Source organism: Camelus dromedarius, chromosome 32, assembly GCF_036321535.1.
Source record: "Camelus dromedarius isolate mCamDro1 chromosome 32, mCamDro1.pat, whole genome shotgun sequence".
In the NCBI taxonomy this organism is placed as follows: domain Eukaryota; kingdom Metazoa; phylum Chordata; class Mammalia; order Artiodactyla; family Camelidae; genus Camelus; species Camelus dromedarius.
In genome coordinates this window covers 10152890-10167153 of record NC_087467.1, presented here as the reverse complement: position 1 = coordinate 10167153, position 14264 = coordinate 10152890, and the positions used below count along the sequence as shown (strand labels likewise).

Sequence of the window (14264 nt, the reverse complement as noted above, 5' to 3'; positions counted from 1 at the left end):
AATATTTTATTCTTCACCAAATATTCACCCAGTATTTTTAGCATGTATTGATAATTCTCATCTATATTAATGACAGCTATAATATTTTCAAAAGATGTTTTTACCACTATTTGATTCTTTTTATGGTTAGTAATTTATGTGCCACTGTGAGAAAGTTTTTCCACCATTCTTATTTTTTGGCTAATTCATTTGTTTATGCACTTTATTTATGAGTTTGAGCTCATGGATTCTTATTTTCCCCTTGGGTTTTCATTACTGTCAGTATTTATTTTGGTGCTTAACTTGTCTCAGATTTGACAAGTGGAAGACGCTCCTTCAAATGGGCTTTATGGCCTTATGTCATGCTTTCATTTTTTTTCTTAATTCTCTACTTTCTGACACCCCAAGAAATTGCAGTCACTTTTATGCTCTTTACCCCAACCTTAGGATCAGACATTCCTCCCTGGATCCATCAGCACTTTTATTGAGGACAGCTATTTGCACGCCAAGGTCTGCATGGTAAGTGTGCTCGTGTATGTGTAAATTTAACACACGTACATGTAAATCATAACTTCTTACTAATAACTCTATTTTCAATTCCATTCTACTGAATATTTCATGCCTTCCCGCATGCCATATCAACATGTTCATTCTACAGTGAAAACTCTGGCTCCCAACATGAATGCATTTCTTCATTTGCTCAGTCCTATAAAACACGTAGTGCAGTTTCAGAACTATTACACCCATATCGCTATGAACAGCAAACTTACTAATTAGTGTTCAGTATTTTTGAAGTTTTTTTTTCACCTTTTGACTGAGGGAATATAGTTAAAGTGCTGTGTTCAAAATTACTTATGTATTTTTTCTTCTATATGATGTTCATTGCAAATACATTCAGGGTTTTTGGCTATTTATATCCAGTTTTACTTTTTTTCCTCCATTTTTGTTGACTTTGTTTCATTTATGAATACGCACGTTGACAAGTTCCAAAATCAAAACTATGCAAAAGGCACATGCAAAGACATCTCATTCATTCCCCACTCCTTTCTCCTTATTTACAAATCAGCCTCTGTTGGTAACCAGTCTCGTGAGTTTCTTATGACATTTTGTATGGTCACGCCACCCAGGATGACCGTTCTCTTGCTCTCTGTACATCTGTTGGGCTCGACCGATGCCTGCTTCACTTACACCTACTCGCATGACTAACCTTCCTATATACTCGCCCCCGCTTTAGATCGGAACATCTCCACCATGAGAGTTTATCAAAGGGGCAGTGAGGGGCATGCTTCTCTGCCATTTCCCTGGTAACTGATGAGTCAACCTGACATCAACTGCCCTTATAACTAGTAACCTCCCTCCCCCTCCTTTCTCCACCCCCCAGGGAAGACTGCTGCCAAGTCCGGCCTGCAGTTCTGCACACAGTGGGGTGTCTCAGGGTGGGGTGTAGCTCCAGGACCTTGCTTCAGATCCCTCTATCCATTAAACCATTTGGTGTCTCTTTTTCTGAATCCAGGATCTTTCTTCAGTCTTGAGACTGAGCAAGAAAGGACAAGGCTTGCAGGCCTGTAGGCTGCAGCCTGACACCTTTCTGTGTTTCATTTGCAAAAATGGAGAATCTATATGTATAAACAAGCATACATACATATGTATTTCTTCTTCTGACATAAAAAATCATACTACATTTTTTAAACTTAGCAATATATCCCCCAAATCAGAAATAATCAATACTTCAAACACATAACTCTCTTTTTGTACAGCTTCTTAATATGCCAATGTACTCTGTATGGGATTCAGTTTATTTTAAATGGTTTGCAGTTAAAAATAATGCCAAAATAGGTGAACTTGTGCATATGTATTTTGGTGTTATGGATGATGTATCTTCATGAGAAAACTCGTAGAAGTGAGTTTGTCAGTTACACATACATACTTTTCTTAGATGTTTCCAAATTCCTCTCCAAAGGTGCTGAACCACTTTATATTCCTACAAGTCGTGTAACAGTCTATCGATCCACATATACTGTGTTTCTTACCTGGCAAGTGAGAGATGGTATACCACTATAATTTAAATTTGCATGTATGTTATTATGAGTGTTTTTGGAATCATCTGTGATTGTTGTCTTTTTCTATAGCTTACATTCAGTGTGTCAACAAATCGTTTTAGATCTATCTTCAAATTTATTCCAAATCTTACTTCTTACCACCTCTGCTGCTAAAATCTTTAATCCAAAATGCCATATTTCTCAGTTTGTTGCACTTGCCTCCTAATAGAATTCCTGCTTCTACCTTTTCAAAACAAAGCCATCAAATGATCCTTCTCAATTTTAGCAGATTATGTAATGCTGATGGTCCCTCATTTCACACAAAATAAGGGCCAATAGTCTTCCAGTGACCCCAAGGCTCTAAAATAATCTCCAACCTCATTTCCCCTACTCATCCCCCCTGTTCCAGACAGACTGCATTTCTTGCAGTTCCAGAGCGCACAGGCCTGCTCTCTTCAGGGCCCCGCACTGAGGTGTTCTCCGTCTGGAACACTCTCCTCTCAGACAGTAATGTGGCTGACTGCTCACCAGTTGTCTTCGTTCTCACGTCCTTGTCCTGGTGAGGCTTGATCACCCTATTTCAATGACCTCCCACACCCCTAGCTTCCCTCGTTTATCATCTGTCTCCTCCCTCTTAGGGCATGGAAAGCCTAGGAGGGCAGGAAGTGCCTGTTTCCACCAAGTGCTGGTTGAATAAATAAACAAGATAGAGTAAATATATTACTTGGATTGTGGTCCTTGTGTTATTTATTTGTTTTTTTAATGCAATGACCAAGGTAGTTATAGGATTATAGATGACATTCCCTAATTATGAGAAGACAGAAGAGAAACATTATTTGAAGACATTTTCCACATTATTAATATTTACACACAAACTTAAATACTGACTGAATGCCCACTCCTTCCTATTAAAAACCAGATCCTTATGGCTAACACTGATGAAAATGCCATTTTTATATTAAGTAAAAAGTTGTATATATATATTTACCATTTATTTTGCAGTTCATCTCACTGTTATAAACTGTATTTTGAATCACGCTGAATTGATAGGGTTAAGCATATTTTTGTGTATTGTTTTTATATTTTTTAAATCTAGGGTATTTTCTACCACCACCAACCAGTTCTTTCATTCTCCAAACACCAACTGGATGTCTATCCATCCAGTTCAGTTCTCTCACTAACCATCTGGAGTTAGCACGGACCCCACAGTCCCACGAGGCTTCCTCCTGTCCTTCAGATGTCAGTTGCAAGTCTGGACCACCAGCTGTAAATGAGGATTCCCACTCCCTGAGCCTCAGATTTGATAATTTGCTAAAACAGCTCACAAAACTTAGAAAAGCATTTAGTTATATTTACCAATTTATTATTAAAAATATTTAAAAGGGAAACAGATAAATAGCCAGATGAAGAGGTACACAGAGTGACATTCGCCAAAATTCCGAGCACAGGAGCTTCTGTCCCTGTGGATTTGGGGTATGCCTCTGTCCTGGCAGGTGGTCATGTTCACCAAACAGCAAGCTCATCAAACTTCCCTGTTCAAAAATTCTGATAGAGCTTAATCTCTAGCCTCCATTCCCTCTGCAGAAGTCGGGGTGGGGCTCAAAGCTCCAACCCTAGGAACACCTGATTTTTCTGATGACCAGACATACCCTGAGGCCCCACCATAAGTAACAAAGTGCAGGTATGTACAAAAGGAGCTCATTACGCATAACAAAAGACACTCCTATCACTTAGGGTTTTTAGAAGCTCTGTACTTGGAACCTGAGAAAAGACCAAAATATGTATTATACTACCTATTGTACTACCAGGGTTCCCCCCCCCAAATATTCTATTTTTCAATAGATTTGCAACAGATAATTTTTGGAGGCAGAGAACATCAACACCTTATCACACAGGTGAAAACTCACTCCATTAGTAACATTTTCCCCCCAAATATTTAGCCAGTAATAACATTATTTATTGGATAAATCCTCCTGTTACTGAGCCTTTTGAGGTGAGCCGCAACAAGGGTCCTCCTGTCAGTTCAGAAGTAAAGGAAAACTTTTACTCTTTGATCTCAGAGTGGAGAGCGGCGAGACCCCGCTCCAGAGCACAAGCTCGCCCAGAAAGGCTGTGGGCGGGGCTGCTTTATAGGGCCCTCCTTGACAGGAAGGGAGAAGGGGCGGGGCTCCCTTGGGTGGGCGGGGCTGCGAGGCTCGCTGTTCCTCGCGCAGGGCCGGGCGCCGCCTCTCTGCGCACGGCCCCTGCCGCCATGTTGGGTCTCGGCGTCGGCGCCGCGGGTCCACAGGAGGAGCCCTGAAGTGCCGCTTTCCTGAGGTGCGCTGTGTGAGGCTTCTGCCCGCCGCGTCCTGTGAGCAGGTGAAGCTAGCCTGGGCACAAAGGGGGAACAAAAGGTTAGTCTCTATTTTATTACCCACATCCTATTTTCCAAGAATTGTTAATGGGCTTTGCCAGTGAAACTCCGTATTTATTTCAGTTGTCGTTTTATAGCGTTCTGTTATTGGATTTTACATTCTGTTTTGCTTAACAGGTTTGTCATTTTTTAAAAGAGAGCACCTTTCTTTTAATTGCTGTCGTTTTAGACTGTATATTGGTATCTGGTCACTCACTCAGGCTTTTGACATATCTGTTCTAAAATTTGGGCTACTTTCATAAATTTACACTTTCAAATGGACTTTTTTATCCCCTTAATTCCAATAAGAACATTTAGAATTTGATTATAAACGCTTTAAATAACTCTGGGAGGAACTGACAGCTTTACAGTGCTGAACCTTCCTATCTATGAACAAAGTTTAAGTCCTCTTATCATAAAGTACTGTTTGTTACCTTGTCTTCCTGAGAAGTTGTATTTTTTCTCATTTAATGGCTCTGAAGCATTTCCTAAATTTCTCCTGTTTGTTCTGTACTCTCTGCTCACGTACTTGATTCTGAAGACACATCCTTCTCACCTTCCGTCCAGTTAGAGAAATAGCTGTTAGCTCAAAAAAGTCACGGACTGTTGTGTCGCCATTGCCCAGTCTTACGCTTTTTACTACCGAATGTTATGAATAAATGGCTACGTGATAACGAAACAGGTTGGAAAGCCCATCATTCAAATTATACTCTCAGTGTGACAGGTAAAGCTTTATAGCACATCCAGTCAACGGAAAAGGCAGGCCTTTCCTTCTTCACCCTTTAAGGAAAGGATTGAATTTAGCTAATTTAATTTATCTCTTGATAAGAGTTACTAATACTGGTCAAAGTAATGAATATGTAATGTATTGATTGTTTTCTTAATTTTATTTTCTGTTTGCTGCCGAGTTGAGCATGTTTTCATAGGTTAATAGGGCACTTGGATTTACTCACCTGTGATTTGCTTTTTATTTTTTCTGCCAATATTTTATAAGGTTTTTTGGTTTCTTATTATTAATTTATAGGATTTTTTTCTTGAAATCTTTTTTTTTTTAATCCTGTAATGTGATTGTGTTCATTTATTTTGCTGCTTATCTTTTAACTTTACACTGTCTTAGGGTATATCTGGTGTACCAGACTAATTTTGGTCTAATCAAATGTATTTGTTTGTTTAATCCTTTGCCTTAGTGATTTATGCTTTTATTCTATTATGTAAGAAATGTTTTTATATTAAAGTCATAAAAATATTTCTGCATTTTCTTCTTAGTTTCATGTAGTTTGGCCCCATATTCCAGGTTTTTAATTAATTTTAAGTTGTTATTTATTATAATGTGTAGTTGGGAACCATTTATATATATAAATACATATTTCTTTGCAGATAAGCAATTAAAATCTGACAAATAATTCAGTTAATAGTTAAAGCCCATTTCCCAGAGATTTGTCCAACACCTTTTATTTTTGAATATTGTATCCATAAGATAGGCATCTGTTTCAGGGCTCTCTGGTCTATATATTCATTTATTTGTCTCTTTCTACATCCATATCAGACTGGCTTTGCAATACTTATTGACATTTGTATCATTAATTTTATGCCTGAAATATTCATTAGTAGATTATTTACTTTTCAGGTTTTTAGTTTGTTTTCTTTGCAATTTGGGGAATTTTACTCCAATTTTTAAAAACTTACCTATCAACCTGAAAAAAAATCCTACTAGAATTTGGTAAGAATTGTATTGAATTTATAGATTATATGATGGGGATATTTTTAGGACATTAATTCTTCACAGTCATGAATAAATACTAATAACTCTCAGTATTCATAAATTGAAAGGCTTGGTATTAAAATATGTTAGCTCTCATAGGATTAATCTATAAATTCACAGTGATGTCGATCAAATAACCAGATTTGCGGGGGTGGGAGAGGGAATTCTTTAAAGTGATTCTGAAATGTATGTGTGACTATAAAAAGACCAAGGAAAGCAAAGGCAGATTTTTCAAAGGAGATCAAAGTTAGAGGATAGACTGTATCAGATAAAAAGATGTATTATAACACTGAATTCATTAAGACAGTGCAGTTTTAGTGTAGGGAATATCAAAAAGACCAGGGCAATAGAACAGAGACAGTCTCCTAATTTATGATAAAGAACACACTGAAGTAAATCTACTTCTATATGGATATATACCCCTAAAATATTTGTGCATATAGTTACCAAAATTCATGGGCAAGACTCTTCATAGAACTATTCAAAAAAATCACCCCAAATTCCATCCATGGATAAATTGTAATATATTCAGATAAAGGAATAATATATATTAATGAGGATAAGTAAACAACAACTGTCGTCAGTAACATGGGTCACTGTCAAAAGCAGTACTCAGTAAAAGAAGTTACTAAAAAAGAGTACACATTGCAGGATTCTGTAAAGTTTAAGAACAGAGAAAATGCAACCATGATGTTTGGAATCTGAAGAGTGGTTATCCTTGTGGAAAATTTAGACACTGGAATGAGACATGAGAGGTGCATCTTAATTGCTAGAAATGCTTGTTCTAGGTGCTTTTTACACAGGTGTGTTCACTTTGTGAATGTTCTTTTGCCCTCTTTTTATATCTTTGCATTTTTTTCAATGCGTGTTTTTATCAGAGTCTAGTCAGGAGACAGTTCATCAATTAATTTAACAGGAATACTTTACTAATACAAATTGTTTACTTATTGATGACCTAAAAATGCAAAAGGAAGAATCACTCCACAGAATCACAGCAATGGCAACCAGAAGGAGCACTCTCCCCTTCTATGAGTAAAAGACAAAGGGAAGGCACGGACATTTTTAAATCATGGAGGATTGAAGGAACGATCTCAAGGTACAAAAACTCAAGACCTTTGGGAAGAAAGTATTGCTCAGCTCTTGCTGATATTTCTGTACTTGAAGCCAAGGCCTGTGGAACTATGGTCTAAACACTAGAGCTGGAAATGCCCCGTGGTTGGTGGTGGTGTCTCTAACCAGCACCAAGAGAACTACTGTGTGGAGAAATGGACAGGAATAGAACACACAGGGAAGCAAACAGGAAGGAGCACGTCTCTTCCTCCGTCAGATCTGCAGTCTCACTCTAGCAGTCCTATTGGCAGAGCTCCCTGGGAGCAGGCAAAGCAGAAGTGGAGTTTGCATCTCTGCCACAGCATCACTAATCAGAGTACAGAATAATGACTTTAAAGTAAAGAGGCAATAGCTTGACAACTGCCAAAATATAGTACTTCAACAAGAATCATTCTCCTCCCAAAGAGGAAAAAAAAAGACATTGTACAAGAATTGGAACAAATAATGAGAGATTATTTTATGTCTGTAATATCTAATTGAGACACAAAGCTCAGAAGCCATTAAATAAAGAGCTTATACAGTCATACATTAGTAAGTTATAAATGCAATAATCAATATAAGCAATTAAAATTTAAGTGATTAACTGAAAAAAAAAAGCCATTCATTTTTCAAAAGCCTTACTTTCCTAAAATATAAATACTGAAAAGACCAATGATCCAATAGGGAAATGTGGGTAAATTATTTGAACTTGCATTTCAACAAAAAGGAAATGTATATTTCTTTTAAATATATGCACAATGCCAAACTCATTTAAAATTAAAGGTAAATAGATATATGAAATTTAAAATTATACTAAAATTTTATCAGGTTTTTTAAAGTTTGACAAAATACTGTATTGATAACTATATGGAAACAGCAATAATATATTCCTGGTGGGAGCATAATTGCAGTTTTTCTAAACATAGCAAATTTTCAAGTTATTTGATTAACATGTCCTCTTCCAGGAACTGATCTGTAGAGATAATGAAATATGTGCAATAGATAAAATTGACTCATATTTAAAAGTAATTCATCTTCTCAAAAAAGAATAAAAATATGTTTGTAACTGTTAAGGAAAAAATCATTATTACCAATAAAAAGTTATGCAAAAATAGCATGTATATTATTATACAGTTTTTATTTTTAAAAAGAAAATTCATCTATTAATTTACCTGTGTTTGTATAGAATATCCCTTAAATTATATTCAGAGACACCTGATAATAGTCATTGCTTTGGGGAGGCAAGTGTTAAGTGTTTGGGTTACAGACAGAGTGGGAGACACTTCACTGTATACCTTTACAATATATTCAAAAAAATAAATAAGAATATTTTGCATTGATAATATCCATAGATTGACAGTACTTTCAGTTTCCTCACAGGTCACTCAATTGATTAGAGTCATTTTCATTAATTTCTCCCATCCATGCTTTATTCAGAGTCAGGAGAGTAAAAAAATATGGAAAGTAGAATGATATTATTCTTCAGAAACAAATACTAATGTCAAGTCATTTTTCTGTAAAGTGTTGATTCATGTCATTGCACTGATGTGAAATAGTTTAATATTTCTCCATGAAAAGATACTACATATTTATGTTAATGGTAAATATTTATTAGGTTTCCAATATCTGAATGTTTTATTAGTTTTGGTGCATTACATGCTATTGACACTGGTTCCACACTTTTATTTTTACTTGAAGATTTAATTTTAAGTATTGACATTCTAATGTATGTGAATAATAATAATAATGATAATAATAGATGGAATAGTAGTAATTTGAATCTCTGAGAGATTTGTTGAGCTCGTAAAGGAGTGTTATATTTTTCAAGCCAGTTAGGTTTAGCACAATTAATATTCCAATCTATAAACCACCCTTTTATTCTCCTAATGGCAAATAGAATTGTTATAATTAAGTTAATGATCAGATTTGTAGCTACTTCAGCCATCTGTGAATGAGCCACAAACACAGAAATGAGCCCCTAGTAGAGATTTATCTCATTTTGCTTCATATGGGAGCCTCACATCAACTACTGCTTTCAAAGACTTATGCATAACAATAGTTAAAATGGTATCAGCCCTTAAGTCCTTATCAAAGTACAAACAGTGCACTGCATACTTTGTAAACAAAGAGCACTGTCCACTAAATGACTTCCATAGCACTTGCTGGGTTGCCTGGTGAAGAGCTGGTTGGAAAAATGAGGCTTTCCTTTCCAGGAGCAAAGGCTACGTTTGACCTCAACTCTGAGAGAGAAAGATACCAGTTCTTCAGTCTCCAGGGGCTGCAGCCAGCTCTCCTAATCTTCCCTGAACAGTTTCCAAGATTTTTGTTGTTATAGCTGTCTGTTTGCCACCAAGTCCCACAGGTCCACTCCCATGCTCTCTTCATTATAAGCAAAACAAAACAAAACAACAGAGGAGAGGCTTTTCTCTGCTGGAGTCATTCTCCAGAATTCTAGACTCACTGTGTGGCCAGCCATGCCCTAGACCACATACATCTTTCCAAAGGATACCAAGGGAAGGTGTTCTCTTCTATGAATCCCTCCTTCAAATGCTGGTATTTTCCTTAGAACCTCTTCCTTGACACATTATCTCTCGTAATCATCATGGAGAATTACATTATGTATAATAGTTACCATCATTCTTATGTACAAATGAAGAAAGTGAGTCTTACAAGAAATATATTATTCAAGATCACACATCCAACTAATTATGGTTCATATTTGAACGGAAGTTTGTCAGAACCTTAATCCTTAAGTAACTTGCATGACTGTTTATGTCATTTCATTGTTGTCATTTGCCTTTTATAAATTGTCAGTTGGTCAGTATTGAACCAGGTGATAAGGTGATGCTAAGGTACCTAACAAAAATAAACATTTTAAAACGTTTGGAAACATTGGAAATATATATCCCAAGCTTTATTTCATGGCAGCTCTTCTAAATATTCTTGTTTAAGCATCATAAACTTTTCATGAAATATATAAAAAAGCTATTGCCGGCTTTTCCACAGGTCTGGAATATTACCAGAATCCTTTAGTAAGCTAATTTTGCTTTTCTCTGTGGAATGTCTTGACATGTTTACCTTCTTCATTTTGGGTAGTTAGTAAATTGTCCCCCTAGAATCATGGATTATTATGGCTTTCCTACATTTGACCTCAAGATACTCTCCAGATTATGACATCCAGTATTATACTCCATAACAAAGATGAAATTTTCCTTGTCATCTACAAAAAACAGTTTCCGTATGTAATTCTCATCTATTCAGCCCTCATTCTCTCATCCCTCGAAACTCCACTCATCCTTGGCAGAATAGGATTCAGAATAATTCTTGATTTATAGATCAATGAAATAAGATTGTTTAATCATGGAAAAGCAGACAGTCATAAAATAGTCCAAATTTTGTATATATATAATGTGTTCCCTCTTCTTAAGTATCACAATATCCTATCTCACACAGTTATATTGAACAAATTAAGAAGCACTGTTTTACTCTTGGGAAATCTCATACTAATTACTAAAAGATCAGTAGTTGCCGGGAGTTGAGGGTGAGGAGTAGGGATGAAGAGGCAGAGCACAGAGGATTTTGGGGACAGTGAAAATGCTCTATATGATACCATAGCGATGGATATTATACATTCGTTCAAATCCATACATTGTACACCAAGAGCGAACCCTAATGTAAATTACGGACTTTTAGCGGTTACCTTGTGTCAGTGTAGTTTCACCAGTTGTAGTAAGTGTACCACTTTCATGGGGGATGTTGGTAACAGGAGGTGTGGTGATTGAGGGTATATAGAAAATCAATTTTGCTGTGAACCTAAAACTGCTCTAAAAAATACTCAATAAAGAAAAATTTATTTAAGAAGTACAAACATTTCTAAGAATGTATCATAAGGAAATAAATTTGTATAGGTCTATGTTTTCAAATATCAGTGTATTCTTAGTTTGATCTTAGTCTAAAATCTTAGACTGATAATATTCAAATTATCAGTCTGAGATTTATTGAGCAAATTATGATATATTTCCATGAAACACTATCCAGCCTTTAAAAATAATGATAAAGATGTGTGTATTTGTAACATATGGAGTAATGTTACTGCCATGTTTTTCTAAATAATTGGTGACGTAGGCAGTCTATATATGTTATATTTTCTTAAGAAACATATATATATAGACAAAACTTGGAAGATTATATAGCAAGACATGGGATTACAGATTTATTTTGCATTTTAATTTGTGTGCTTAGCAGTCTATTCCATTTCTTCAAAGAACAAATACATTTTGCGTAATTAAGTAAATTTTTGAAGAGAACATAAGAAATCACACATGGCAGGAGTAAATTATTTTTAATTACCTTTGGTAAATGTTAATAATTTGTTTTCATCTTATACCTGAGGTTCCCAAACTTAATCATTATATTGCACGTCAGCCAATTTGAATGTCATGATTGAAATCAGAGGCATTTGTTTTGATATTTTATATCTGACACTTTACTGATAAAATGATGTGGGAAATACATTACCTTTTATTATAGGTTATAAGATACCAAACACAAAACCCCTATAATCCTTTCGGATCAATGTCATGTTATTTCTCTGGATATGGAGATGCCTAATTTCCTTCGTACGTGGCTATTAATGCTGAAAATTTCCAATAGTTAAATTTTATTTCAAAGAGCACTGACAATTATCCAAAGGTATATATGAAATGGTATAATCAAGGTTTATTAAACTGTATATTCAACAGATACCTTGAAACAGCGAATATCTTTTTGTTTTCCTTTAATTATCCTGGGGGGAAAAATGAAGGTTTTGAGGCCAGAAACATTTTATTATTTAGAGTGCTGTAACCATCTCTCTCTTTAATATGAGCTCAGAAGCAAAACAGAACAATAACAGTGAAACAATAAACAGCTGCCACCTCTGCTTTTTCTCTGTGAATACTTTTTCTGTATGAATTCAAATTTTCTCAGGAAAATGGAACAGCGTTTTTCATAATCAATGTGGTTAAAGTGCATCACTACCATTTAGAGTTGGATTGAGATACTGCAGAAATATTTTTTCTTTAACATAACAAAAGCAATTTAAAAATCAGAACATCTTCACCATATGATATGAATGGCTAGATAATGGCAGGTTTTATTTTATAAAGTATTACAGTCAGACTGTTGGTGTTGACATACACCTCAAATAATCGAGGATAAGCTTTGTTATTTTCCCATTAATATGAGAGTACTGAGAAGAAAAATATGACAGTAGCTACTGTGTATCCTCATTAAAATTTTTTATTCAGTTTTCAGTGTTTATTTTCTTTTCTGGAGTTCGTCTAAAAATGTTTAGTTTGATTGCATCTGTTATTGATGGATATATTTCGGTATATGACAGATTCACAGAAGTAAGTAAGACATAGCGGCTGACATAAATATAATCAATTAGGGAAGATGGATCTCTTACCAAGTAAATTACAACAGAGTGTGAGGTGCAGTGGCAGAAGCAGAGTTGAGTGAGTGACTTCCATTGTTTTGGTTTTCTTTTACCTAACTGTATAGTCTACTGGTTTTCAAACTTTAACATGTAGCAGAACAACATGGAGTGTTTTCATTCTAAAAGAAGTTGCTGGGATACCTTCAGAGTTTTTGAGCCTGTTGGTCTAGGAATTTGCGTGTTACAAGTTTCCAGGTGATGCTGTTGGTGCTAGTCTGGGACCATACTCTGAGAATTTTTTTGAGTGTTTAATGCAACCACTCCCAATATGTAATACAATATATAATGTGTAATGCAACCACATTCCACCTATCTATAGAATAGCCTTACAACTTCCTTTTTTGTCTTTTACTTCTATTTTTTTCTTTTTTAAAGAACATTGAGGCAGAGTTCAGGAAAATTACATTTTAACACCCAGTAAAGATGATATATAGAAAGATATTCCAATCTCCTCACCTTCCTTCTTGTGATTTTCGCAAAAGCTTGGTGAACTCTGTTCAAATTGATAGATAAAAACTCTAATCTGCTTTTGAATCAGGCAAGTTTTAATCACCTTCTACGATAATGACATCAATATAGATAGCTAATTTTCTTAGCTAAAGTTGATTTAAGTAAAAATGACAACAAAACTAAAGTAAATAAAATTATGCTATATATATATTTTTAAACTCTCACATTGTCAATGTTTCAAATCATGAAGAGTTCAGTGAACAATAGACTTAAAGAGATACAACACAGTTAATAGAGTCTAGGACACAGTTTTTACAAATAGAACTTCTTTCTTGTTCCTGTTTCAGACTCTCCAGTCAGTTCAATTTTCCTATATTTGAGAGCAACTTTGTGGTTCTAGAGTTGCAGTATCTACTAGCCTGGGTTGTAGGTTTTTTACTATTTGTGGACTTTAGGAATCTGAAAAATCCTTATTTATAATCTCTTTGAATATTTTCTCTCAAGTCTTTATTTTTCTGGATAGACTTTTGGTAAACATTCTATTTCCCGGTTCATCAATTTTCTCTGCAGTTGTCTCAGATCTGCTGTTTAATCCTTCTTCCCACTGAGTTTTCATTTCAATAATGCCATTTTTATTCCTAAAACATCTATTTTGTTATTTTTCAAAATCACACATCTGGCTTCATAATGTGTTATTATTTTCTCATGTTTTTAATTTTATACTCATTATCACAGAGAGTTCTATTATCTGACATTCCTTGGCATATAGTCCTGTGTTTGTAGTGTATATTGGTTCTCAGTCATTGAGGATTGCTTACCTATATCTTCTGTAATTTTAGCTAGTGTACATACCTACAGCAGGGCATTAATTCATTAAAGTCCTGTAGGGCTTGGGTTCAGGGTATGTCACTCCAAAGAAGTCTTGCTTCTCTGTCTGTGGAGCACTCAAGGGTGATAACAATTGTGAAATAAAAAATTCATGAATGTATTTTGTCGTGTGGTTGCTACACGACCTAAGTAATCTAAATTTGATCTTCAAATTAATGTGAGAGAAAAGCTGCTGCTTATGAATTC

General features: G+C 35.3%; 1 long non-coding RNA gene across 1 annotated transcript in view; it reads left to right on the top strand.

Annotated features, from left to right (window-relative positions):
• Positions 1-4261: 4261 nt before the first annotated feature.
• The window catches only part of LOC105087009 (uncharacterized), a 137017-nt gene continuing 127014 nt past the window's right edge, over positions 4262-14264 (top strand). The window contains exon 1 of the long non-coding RNA XR_004132339.2: positions 4262-4411. This is a non-coding gene — a long non-coding RNA (uncharacterized LOC105087009). The remainder of the gene's footprint in view (positions 4412-14264) is intronic.